The 13,149-nt window shown below is 46.4% G+C and overlaps 1 long non-coding RNA gene across 1 annotated transcript in view; it reads right to left on the minus strand.

Annotated features, from left to right (window-relative positions):
* The window catches only part of LOC110260950, a 40,695-nt gene continuing 28,332 nt past the window's right edge, over positions 787 to 13,149 (minus strand). The window contains exons 2-3 of the long non-coding RNA XR_002344580.1: positions 5,528 to 5,611; positions 787 to 1,510 (exon numbers count right to left, since the gene is read on the minus strand). This is a non-coding gene — a long non-coding RNA (uncharacterized LOC110260950). The remainder of the gene's footprint in view (positions 1,511 to 5,527; positions 5,612 to 13,149) is intronic.

Raw genomic sequence — 13,149 nt, forward strand, 5'->3', positions numbered from 1 at the left:
TGTGCTCATGGCTGAGCTCTTTTTCTCCAGAGATCTCCACAACCTTCATCTTCCCTCTGCACCTGAGCTGCTTCAGCCTCTGCAGGACACCCATTCAAAGGAAGCTCTCTAAATCCATGTACGGTGAATCACGAATCACGGCTGGGTTGTTTAGAATTACAAGCAGAGTCATGGGGAGGAAGGTTGCTGATTCTAAGCCTGCTGTCCTGACTTAAATAGGAGCGTTGCTGACTTCAGGCAGTGGCAGAAAGTTGGGTATGGTGAGTGGCCTGGCCCACTGTGAGTAAGTCACTCCCATGTGTATTTGTGTGTCATGAGAGGGAGAGGGGTAAGAGCATCACACTGACAAGTGTCCCAGGCCAGTGCAGGCCAAGGTCCCTACATGGAGGCAGAGGAAATGCTGAGAGTTGCTGTTAGAGCAGATTAGCACCATCTGACACCAGAGCACAAGAGATCCCCTGCCCTCGCCACAGGTCCCAGACTTCACCTTCAGGCTTGGAGGCAAGTTTGGAGATGGGTCCTTGGTCTGGTGGCCCAACTGCTAGAGAATTAGACAGGCTCTCTCTGGTCTGAGTCCCCATCATGGGTTGAATGCAAAACTCTGGACCCAGAAATACCTGGCTGGGATTTTTCCCTACACTTGGCTATCATCAGGCTGGTCCATGTGGATTTGCACTTCTGGAAAGTAGGCCTTCTGTTTGTGAATGTACTGTGTCAACACAGTGGTTTTTGGGGGGGGGGGGCAGGCTGTGCTCATACCATTTCTATTTCTCTCTAGAGATCTCCTCAAGCATTTTTCCCTCCCCCCAAGCCTCGTCCTCCTCTGCCAGACACCTGTGGCAGGTAGCTACCTAAAACTGGGCAAGGTATATAAAGGCTTGATGGTCCTTGGTTTCATGCTATGTCCCAGGGTGGAGTAGTGCTGATTGTTTAGGGGTCTGCTCACATGACTTACAATGTGGTGTCATTGATTTCAGGGTGTGGGGTGAGTGTCCTGGCTGACTCTGAGATTGTTATACCCTGGCCCATTGTGTACTTCTGTAGGCTGAAAGGGAGAAGAGTAAGGAAATCACACTGGCAGTGCCCCAGGCCAGTGCAGACCAGACTTCTGCTGTTGGAGGTGGCATCAGGGTTCAGAGTTGCTGTTACAGCACATTCTGGTCAAAGGGCACTAGAGAACCCACAGAGACCCTCCTCTCCTTCAGGCTGAAATACCCAGTTGCTGATTGGTGGGACCCCATGGAAGTGCTCAGGGCTGAGTTGTGGGTGCAGGGCACCTCATCATATGGACATTTTAATTTCTGCCTCAGAATGTTGATGTAATTCACTACTCTTTAGTTCAAATTCAGCATGTTTCTCTGGGTAAATGTCCAGAAATTTTGACAGACTCTTGGGGTTCTGAGTACCCTTTGCTTGTTTGAAGGGACAAGCACATACCTGGCTTGAATCTTGGATGTGTGGTTTTCTAAAACCAGGCTGACATCATGTCCTCTCTTGTGTATTCAGTTCACTGAGAGGAGAAGGAAGAGGACAATCAGGCTGGTCCTTGCCCAAGACTAGTGCTTACAATTGACAAGCCCAATCTTCAACACCTTTGTTTCTGGGACCAAAGGTCTGCCTCTGAGAAACAGGGCAAGCTGACACATGGAACGTGTCACACCCTTGCACCTGTGGCACCTGAGCTGGCTGACATGCCCATCGGATTCTGAAGGCACATCTGAGTCCCTTCCCTGAGGTGAGTCTGTTTGGCCAGAGTATTAGAGGCACCCTGTTTCCAACCCCAAACCTATAAGCATGTTCTGAGTGTTCCCACAGTCCTTCTGCAACTCTGTCTCTGGAATCTCTGCACAGGGGCTCTGCCTGTGCTGTGGTTTGGCGTGGCCACCTTCAGCTCTCACACCATCTCTCAGCCCTTCCTCCTGTTTCCCTCAGCCGCCCTAGAAGCGACATTGGCCCTGGGCCCAGGCAGCTTGATTTTGTTTCTCTTCAGCTGCTCAGCAGCATGAATGCCCTAGAAACTGGGGCATTTCTCTCTCACAGTCTCCCTGAGTGTTCACCCCAACTTACCCCACACCCAATACATAAACCTCTGCATCTCCACCCACTGGGTACGGAGAGCCTTCTTTAGATCAGCTGCAGCTGCCTTCGCTCACATGACTTCCTTCAGTTCTGCTCCTTGAAGCAGTGGCTGCACACAGGGAATAGAGGTGCAGATGGAAGGGGAAGAGAGAACTGTGGGGAGAACTCCAGAAAGATACAGCACAGGGATTCCTGTCTGCCCCCTAAAATAACACCACTTTTACAAGCTCCACTCACCACCACCAGTCCCTTTTGACCTGTGATGGCTTGAGAGAGGCTGCAGATTTGGTCATTGTAAAGCCAAGATTCAAGACAGATATTGTGGGTCCAGTGTCCTTGCCCCTTGAGAAACAAAAAGCAAACCTAGCCAAGGGTACATGTCCACCTCCATGGCCCCTGGGCAGCCAGAGCAGGATGGAAGTACTCAGCAGATGCAGAGAGCACATGTCTTTCTGCTCACTGAGGTGACTCAATTTGTGCCAGAGAGTCAGCGGCACTCTGTGAGCCATCTTAACACATCCTAGTGCTCCCACTAATGCTACTTTGCACCATCTCTGAGTCTGGAGGTGCAGTTGGGGAGCCCTAGGTGGGCTCTATCTGTGCTCTGGCCCCTTCTGGAGACTGTCCCCTCTAACACCAACTCTCAGCCTTTCCTCCTGTTTCCCTTATCAGACCCCCATTGCCCTACTGGCCTTGGGCAGCTGCCAGCTTGATTGAATTCCTGCTCACCTTTAAGCCAAGGGAAGTGCCCAGAGAGTGGGGTAATTCTCTCTAAAAGACTCCAAGCACTCACTGCTATTGACCCCAACTTGATGCATTAAAACCCACTGTTTTCTCCCACCCACATGTGTCATGAGAGCATCCTTTCCATCCGTTACCCTACTTTAATTCCCAAGAACTACCTTTAAGTCTGCTCCCTGAAACAGGGGTTGGGGACAGGAAAACAAGGCCTCAAAGGAAAAAGAAGAGGGAATTTAGGGGAGGTGTCTTGAAGCACAAAGCATAGCAAATTGCACAGTCACCCAATCAAAACAGCACCACTTTTATGTGCTCCGTTCATGACCACCAGCCCCTTTGGCCACATGACAACTCTGTGGAGGGGCAGGGGCAGGGGGGTGGAGCTTGGCAATTGCAAGGCCCAGATTCAAGACCGACATTTCAGGTCCAGAGTCCTGCCTCTGAGAAACAAAAAGCAATCTTAGCCCAGAAAACCTGTCAAACTCTCTGGCCCCTGGGCTACCCAGGCAGGCTGGAAATGCCCATCAGATGCTGAAGGCATAGTTATGCCCCCTCCCTGAGGTGAGGCAATTTGGGACAGAGTATTAGAGGCATACTATAACCAACCCCTCATCTAGGAGCCTACTGAGTGCCCCAACATGCCTGCTTCACCTTCACCTCTGAACCTGAATTTGCTGAGAGTCTCTGCCAGTGCTCTGGTGTGGCCTGGTGACCATCTGTTCTAACTCCATCTCTCAGCCCTTCCTCCTGTTTCCCTCAGCAGCCCCTGAAGCTGCACTCTCCTTGGGCCCTGGCAGCTTGATTTCACTTCTCCTCAGACACCAAATACAATGAAGTACCCTAGGCCCGGGGTAATACTCTCACAGTCTCCCAGAGCATGCACCCCAGCCTACCCAACCCCAATATATTTAAACCCTCTGCATCCCCACCCATTGGGTCTTGAGGGCCTTCTGAAAATCAATCACACTGCCTTAGTTCATGAGAACTGCCTTTATGTCTGCTCCCTGAAACAGGGGAAAAGAGGCTCAGATGGAGAGGGAAGAAATTTGGTGAGATCTTTTGTGAGGAAAAGGACAGAGATTAGTAAATCCACCCATGAAAACATCACCCCTTTTACATGGTCTATTCCAAACCACCAGCCCGTTATTCCACATGAAAATCCTCTGCAGTCCTGAGGCTTAAATTACAAGCATGACATTGAAGACACAGGTTTCTCATCCAGAGTCCTGCCTCTCTAGAACCAAAGGGAAATCAGACCCCAGAAACATGTCAGGCACTCTAACCACTGGGCCCCTAACCAGGCTGGAAGTGCCCCAGCACATTCTTTTTTCTTGTGTGTGGGGGGCACACCCATGGCATATGGAGGTCCCCAGGCTAGGGGTCAAATTGGAGCTGCAGTTGCCTCCCTATGCCACAGCCACAGCAACGCAGGATCCTCACTGCATCTGTGACTTACACCACAAATCACAGCAACCCCAGACCCTTAACCCACTGAACAAGGCCAGGGATCAAACCCAAGTCCTCATGGATTCTACTCGGGTCTGCTAACTGCTGAGCCAGGATGGAACTCCACCCCAGTACATTCCGTAGTGACTCCTACAGGCTGTGCCTGTGCCCTTGTGCCACCTGGCAGCTGTGCCCTCTAACACCATCTCTCAGACCCTCCTCCAGTTCCCTCAGTAGCCCTCTGGGCTGCACTGGCCTTGGGCACCTGCCCAGTGGATTTCCTTCCTCCTCTTCCTCCCAGAGCACTGAAGTGCCCCACAGGCAGGGGTATTTCTTTTGCAAGCTCTCCCAGAGCACTCACCACAACCTACCGCACCCCCATACATTAAAACCCTGGGCCACCCACCCCCATCTTGGTCCTGAGAGCCTTCTTTAGATCCATCCCCCTGCCTTCATTCATGATAAGTACTTTGAGAAACAGAAAAAGGATACAGGAAAAAGAGGCTCAATGGATAGAAAAGGAAGGAATTTAGGGCCATGTCTTAAGAGAAAAGCCACAGTAATTCGCACAGCCACCAACCAAAATAGCACAGCTCTTACATTCTCCCTTCATGGATAACAGCCCTTATTTGTACATGATAAACCCATGGAAGCCAGAGACATGAAAACTGCAAGCTCAGGATTTAAGACTAATGTTTCTGGGTCCTAAATTGTGCCTCTCCTGAAACAAGGGAAGTCCAACTCCAGAGAACATGTCAAGCTCTCTGTCTCCTGGGCTACACAACCAGGCTGGAAATGCCAATCAGATTTTGAAGTCCCAGGTGTGACCCCATGCTGAGGTTGGGCAATAATGGGCCAGAGAGTCAGAGGCACTTGTAACCAACATCACAGCCCTGGGCACATCCTGGAGGTTCCACCAACCCAGCTTCAACCCCACCTCTGAGGCTGGAGGTGCAGCCAGGAAGGTTACAGATGGGCTCTGCTGCTGGTCTGGCACAGTTGGCAGCCTTCCTCTCTAACAACAACTCTCAGTGCTCCCTTTCATTTCTTTCAGCAGCTCACCAGTACTGCGCTGGCCTTTGCACCTGCCACCTTGATTTCCTTCCTCTTCACCCTTCCAGTGCCATGATGTGCCCTACAGACAGCTATTTGTCTCTCAGTGTCCACCAGAGCACTCACCCAACCTACATCACCCAAATACATTAAAATTCCCTGCCTCCCCACACAATGGCTCATGAGAGCCTTCTTTAATTCAATCACCTACCTGTGGTCCACTCCCTGAAGCAGATGTTGGACACAGGACAAAGCAGCTTAGATGGAAGTGGATGAGTGAACTTTGGGTAGAACCCTTGAGAGAAAAAAACACTGGAATTACCATAGCTGCCCAATGAAATCTCACATTTTTTTACATGCTCCACTCATGACCACCAGACATTTTTTTCTACATGAGAACATCGCTGAGGATGGAAGCTTGAAACCTGCAATCCCCAAACTGAAGACAGATATTTCAGATCCAGAGTCCTGCCACTTGAGACAAAAAGGGCCATATGATCTTAGAGGACCAGTCAAACTCTCTGTCCCCTGGGCAACCGGTCTAGGTTGAAAATCCCCACCAGATGCTGAAGGCACAGATATTTCCCCTTCCTGAGGTGGTGCAATTTGGGAGTCAGAGGCACCCTGGCATTAACCCCAACACTCTGGGCATGTCCTGTGGGTTCCAAGCTACCATCTCAAATCCAACCTCTGCACCTGGACATGCAGCCAGGGAGCTGAAGAGGGGGGTTCTCTCTGCTGGTGCTCTGGTGCCATCTGGTGGTCATTCTCTCTTAACAACACCTCTCAGCCAAATTCATTCCTTCAGCAGCCCCTGGCGCTGTACTGACTTTAGACACCTACCTGCCAGCTTGATGTTCTTCTTTCTCACTGTTCCAGCACAATGGCTTGCTTTGTAGACTGGGGTATTTCTCTCTCAAATTCTCACAGGGCAGTCATCCCAACATACCCCACCCCAATACATTAAAAACCCTCTGACTCCCCATCTACTGTGTCTTGAGAGTCTTTAAATAAACCAGCTTGCTTTCATTTGCAAGACCTGCCTTAACTTTGGCTCTCTGTGATACTGAAGTCAGGGGCAGGAAAAAAAAGCCTCAGATGGAAATAGGAGAGATAATTTTGGGGAGATGTCTTGAGGGAAAAACACAGTGATTCTAACAGCAGCCTACCACCCATTCACCAGCACCAACCTCCATCCAGATACCAAAGCACTCAAAAGTCAGGGTCTTCAGAATTGCCAGCTCAAGAGATTCAAAACAGATGGTGTCTTGGTCCAGAGTCTCCCCACTCAATAAACAAAATGCAATCCAACCCCATTGTGCCTGGCAAGTTTTTCTAACCATCATGCAACCCAGCTTCTGCTTGACATGAGTAATCTTGTCTCTGGGAGTCACAGGTGCCCTGAAAACACCCCAGTTCTAATGGGCCCTTTCTGAAGGTTCCCCCAAACCCATCATCACCCCTAACTCTGAGCCTGAAGGTGCAAACTTGGAGCTGCAGATATACCCCAAAGATACACCATCACCCTCTTGTGGCCACATGCTCAAATAGCAACTCTCAGGCCTGCCTTCCCTCTCCCACAGCTGCCCTGGGGGCTGCACTAGCCTTTGGCAAGCCTGCTGGTTTGACTTGGCTCTTCCTGTCCCTCTAAACTGGGATATTTCTCCCTCAAAGTGTTTCAGGGCACTGACCCTAACTTGCCGAAGGCTAGTACCTTAATGCCCTCTGCTGCCCCCCCCCCGTTATGTCATGAGAGCCCTCTCTATACTATATGTATTAATTCACTACTATATATATATGTTTATGTTTGTTTATTTAGTTAGTTATCAGATCCACCTCTGGCAGGAAGAAATTGGCACAGATTGAAACACAGACTAAACCGTCTTTACCCCTGGCCAATATGTTAAAACCCTCTGCCACAATTATAACGTTAGAGAACCTGGCTGTTTCAGCAAATCATTTTAAACTTTAAATATGACATTAAAAAACATAACTTCTCAGAGCTCCTGTCATGGCACAGCGGAAACGAATCCAACTAGGAACCATGAGGTTGCAGGTTTGATCCCTGGCCTTGCTCTGTGGGTTAAGGGTCTGGCATTGCCTTGAGCTGTGGTGGAGGTCACAGATGTGGCTCAGATCTGGCATTGCTGTGGCTCTGGCATAGGCTGGCAGCTGTAGCTCTGATAAGATCCCTAGCATGGGAATCTCCATATGCCATGGGTGTGGCCCTAAAAAGACAAAAAACAAAAAAATTAAAAAATTTAAAAAATAAAAAACATAACTTCTCTCAAAACAACAGTGAGGTACCACCTCACCCCAGTCATTATGGCCATGATTAATACATCTGCAAATAATATACACTGGAGAGGGTGTAGAGAAAGGGTAACCTCCTACACTACTGGTGGGAATGTAAATTGGTACAACCACTATGGAAACCAGTATGGAGCTTCCTCAGAAAACTAAAAACAGAACTAACATGTGATCCAGCAATCCCACCTCTGGGCATATATCCAGACAAAACTTCCGTACAAAAGATACATGCACCCTTATGTTCACAGCAGCATTATTCACAACAGCCAAGACATGAAAACAACCTAAATGTCCACTTACAGAATAACAGATTAAGAAGATGTGGTACATGTATACAACAGAATACTACTCAGCCATAAAAAGAATGAAATAATACAATTTGCAGCAACATGGATGCATACTAAGTGAAGTGAATCAGAAAGAAGACAGGAGTTCCTGGTGGTGCAGCAGAAAAGTCTTTTTTTTTTGGTCTTTTTGCTATTTCTTGGGCCGCTCCCACGGCATATGGAGGTTCCCAGGCTAGGGGTCGAATCGGAGCCATAGCCACTGGCCTACGCCAGAGCCACAGCAACGTGGGATCCGAGCCGCATCTGCAACCTACACCACAGCTCACGGCAACGCCGGATCATTAACCCACTGAGCAAGGGCAGGGACCGAACCCGCAACCTCATGGTTCCTAGTCGGATTCGTTAACCACTGCGCCACGACGGGAACTCCGGTGCAGCAGAAATGAATCCAACTAGGAACCATAAGGTTGTGAGTTTGATCCCTGACCTTGCTCAGTGAGTTAAGGATCTGGCATTGCCATGAGCTGTGGTGTAGATCACAGACACGGCTCAGATCTGGCACTGCTGTGGCTGTGGTGTAGGCCCACATCTGTAGCTCCAATTAGACTCCTAGGCTGAGTAGCAACATATGCTACAGGTGCCACTCTAAAAAGCAAAATAATAATAAAGAAGAAAGAGGACAAGTACCATATGATATCACTTATCTATGGAATCTAAAATACTGCACAGGAGTTCCCATTGTGGCTTAGTGGAAATGGAACTGACTAGTAACCGTGAGGCACATGTTCAATCCCTGGCCTCACTCAGCTGGTTAAGGATCCAGCATTGCAGAGAGCTACGGTGTAGGTTGCAGATGTGGCTCATATCCTGTGTTGCTGTGGCTGTGGTGTAGGCCAGTGGCTACAGCTCTGATTCAACCCTTAGCCTGGGAACCTCCATATGCCATGGGTACAGTCCTAAAAAGACAAAAATAAATAAATAAAATAGAATAGAATAAAACACTTCATGAAATGAACCTATCTACAAAACAGAAACGGATTCACAGACATGGAGAACCAACTTGTGGTTGCCAGTAGGCAGGGAGTTTGGGGTTAGAATATGCAAACTCTTACATTTAGAATGGATGAGCGATGAGGTCCACTTATAGCATATAGAAGTATACCCAGTTTCTTAGGATAGACCATGATGGAAAATAATATCTTTTAAAAATGTGTGTATATATATATATATATATATATATGTATGTGTGGGTCACTTTGCTATACAGAAGAAACAGGCAGAACATTGTCAATCAACTATACTTTTATTAAAAAAGGTAACTTTTGGAAGTCCCCTTGTGGTGCAGTGGGCTAAGGATCTGGCATTGCTTCAACAGTGACATGGGTTTGATCCCTGGCTGGGAATTTCCACATGCTGTGAGCAGTGCCAAAACAAAGAAATGAAACAAAACAAAAACCCCATAACATTTAATGTCATTTTAAAACTATTCCAAAAAAATAAATAAGTAAAAGGAGTTCCCGTCGTGGCGCAGTGGTTAACAAATCCGACTAGGAACCATGAGGTTGCAGGTTCGGTCTCTGCCCTTGCTCAGTGGGTTAACGATCCAGCATTGCCGTGAGCTGTGGTGTAGGTTGCAGATGCAGCTCGGATCCCACGTTGCTGTGTCTCTGGCTACAGCTCCGATTCGACCCCTAGCCTGGGAACCTCCATATGCCGCGGGAGCGGCCCAAGAAATGGCAAAAAGACAAAAAAATGAAATAAAATAAAACTATTCCAAAATGGTACTGCTTTTTACATACAGAATGCAACTTTCTCTAGAGAATAAGCATTGACCATATATCATAGTTGGCTAAAAGTAGACACCAATTAAAGTACTAAGGTTAACCACACATTCATATTAATACCAAAATAAATCTAATTTTTCTTTCTTTTTTTGGTCTTTTCAGTCTTTTTTCTCTTCATGTTTGCACCTGTGGCCTATGGAAGTTCCTGACCGAAGGACTGCATCAGAGCTGCAGTTGCAGGCCCTCACCATAGCCATGGCAACAGTGGATCTGAGCTGCATCTCAGACCCATGCCATAGCTTGTGGCAATGCTGAATCCTTAACCCAGTGAGCCAGGCCAGCTGACAATATTGGGTCCTTAACCCACTGAGCCACAATGGGAACTCCATAAACTTCTAATTTAATACTGGACTAATCTATTAATTAGTAGAAGCAATACAGTTAGTATGAGTAATAATAAATAGTTCTCCTTGGTTCCTAGTCGGATTTGTTAACCACTGAGCCACAATGGGAACTCCTAAATAGTTCTCCTCATATAAGTTTTTTCCAGAACTCACTGATAGTTAACAATGAAATAAACCCAACTAATACTTAACTTTTTCAAACATTGTTAACCCAACAAAAGTATGCATTTAAGGAAATATTTTTAAAATGGTAAAAGGAACTCTATAATTACAAACCCTGCCTCTTTATAAGAAACACTGCCTCTAGCACTTTTGGTATTAGAGGTTCTACCCACACAATGATATGTTTAATGGTCACTATATCTTGAATGTGGAAAGGTGGCATAGTCATTCATGCTCTAAATAGGGACTGTGTGACTGGTTACTTGAGGGTTTTACTGTTTTTTTGTTTGTTTGTTTATTTTTTAATTTTAGGGCTGCACCCAGAGCATATGGAGGTTCAGAGACTAGGGGTCAACTCAGAGCTGCAGGTGAAGGTAGCTGCATCTGTGACCTACACTATGGCTCACAGCAACACTGGATCCTTAACCCACTGAGCAAGGCCAGGGATTGAACCCGTATTCTTATGGATCCTAGTTAGGCTCATTAACCACTGAGCCATGAAGGGAACTCCCTGTCTCTTTTAATTAGGTGGGAATAATTTGAGTAGACCCTATGGAGCTTTAACTAATTAATCCAAAAACCAGTAAGTGAACTTCAAGGGATAACGTAATTCTTAACAGAGTAACAATTTTGGTTGGGATGCCCTTGGAAAATAAAGCTGTTCTCAGGGAGAGAGCAGTGAGCAATGGCTTGAAGAGAAATCTTAATTTCCTGCTCAGGAATTGAATTTGGGCAGGCTGCATGAACACCAGGAATCATAGCTGCTAGACCATCAGGGGCTGGAGACTAGAAGCAGAGATGCCCTGACTCTTGCCCCCACTGAAACCAAGAGTGTTTCAAGAAGGCAAAAACTATTAAAAAAAAAAAAAAAGCACAAAGTTTATTATTATAAGCACAGGACATGTGGAAGGACAGACAGGGAAGTGTTTAGAAGCACAAGAGCGCATCACCCAGGTCTTTGTTTTCCTCTGGCCAATGGCAATTACTCTAGGTCTTAGTTTTCCTCTGGCCAGTTATCCTGCTTTACTTCTCACACTTGATTGAACCCAGGGCTCTCCTCAGTGTGTGTGTGTGTGTGTTTGTGTCTTTTAGCCAAGATGGATTCCAGCATAGGGGGTTATGGGAAGACTGACAGCATCAATTATGGGATAGTACCCTTGCCTTTTTAATCCTGTCTTTCTGCACATGTGTAGCTGGGGTCTCCCTGACCCCAAGGATGGGATGTGGTCTCTTGATCTTTTACCCAAGAAGGGCTTAGCCCCTCTCTGCCCTGCCATTACCATTATTTTAAAGTGTCCACAGGAGAAAATGCTCATCTCTTTATCCTGTTCCTGTTATTTTCTCTTGAAATATAAACAGGATGCTAGTTGTAAATATCTAACCTGGAGCCTATATATCTTCTGCCTCAAAACAACCTCTGAGGGATGAAAATTTAGACCAACTAAACAAAATGCCTTATCACCTACTGATCTAAAATTTGATCATTGGAACAAGTTGCATTGGGGATAATAGCATAATCCTAATTCTAGATTTCAACAGTAGGGTTACAACCTCAATGCTGGATCAGGACATCCCAATGGTGTAACCGCTATGAAGGGTCTGTTTGTCCAGCAAAGAAAGACCTACATGAACTGAGTTCAGACTGGAGTAGTCCTGGTCACTTCCTGTTATAGACTTCTCCCAGTAAGAAAGGACAAGAGAAATAAGGCCAAATTTTCAAAATGTCTTCAAACTAAATGATGATATAATCTACATTCAATTAATTTATACATCCACTACTGTAGATAGAAGAGGGTTTGTTAGAGTTTTCAGAGCCCAGCCATTGCACAAAAACTTGAACCTTTATCCACAGTAGTTCAATTTCTTTTCCTAAGAATATGCTTATAATTAGCATTATTTCACTAATTACCCAATTTTACCTGCTATAGCATTCCTTACATGCAGTGAATTAAAAATCCTAGGCTAATCACAAATCCAGAAAGGGTCAAAAACTGTCAGCCTCTATGGATTATTATAACCCATTACTGATGCAGTCAAGTTATTTATTAAAGAGCCACTACAGAACTTACCATTGTGGTGCAGCAGAAATGAGTAACTACCTGACTAGTAACTATGAGGTAGCGGGTTCAATGCCTGGCCCTGCTCAGTGGGTTAAGGATCCAGTGTTGCTGTGAGATGTGGTGTAGTTCACAGACATGGCTCATATCCTGCATTGCTGTGGCTGTGGTGTAGGCTGGCAGGTGTAGCTCCAATTCTACCCCTAACCTGGCAACCTCCATATGCCTTGGCTGTGGCCCCACAAATCAAAAAAAAGGGGGGAAAAAAAGCCACTATGACCAACACTATCATCAATATGTTTATTATGGCAGCAATGCTAGCATTAACACTGGCTGACACACTATGAATTCTTCTCCCCATGTCCTATATACTCATTGACATAAACCAAGGGGTACTGTTTATATTAGCTATATGAAGCCTAGCCATCTATTCCAGATTCAGATTCAATATACACACTAACTGCAGCCCTGTGGGCAGCAGCACAGACAATCTCATATAAAGGAACACTAGCGATTATTCTATCAGTCCTACTGATAAATGGACAATTTACACTCCACCAGTACTTATTACACAGAAACACCTAGGACTAATTTTCCCACCTTGACCCCTACCCAGAACTTGATTATTCTAGCAGAAATCCAGTGGATCCCTTGTAATTTAACAGAAGTAGAATCAAAACCTGTATTTGGCTCCAATGTAGAAAGTGTAGCAGGCCCGTTCTCCTTGTTCTTCCCAGATACTGTGTCAATATCACTCTTATAAACATTTTCACAACAATCCTACCTTTAGGAGCATTTCACAACCCCTACAGGCCAGAATTACATACAG

The sequence above is a fragment of the Sus scrofa genome, chromosome 6 (genome assembly GCF_000003025.6).
Source record: "Sus scrofa isolate TJ Tabasco breed Duroc chromosome 6, Sscrofa11.1, whole genome shotgun sequence".
Taxonomy (NCBI): Eukaryota; Metazoa; Chordata; class Mammalia; order Artiodactyla; family Suidae; genus Sus; species Sus scrofa.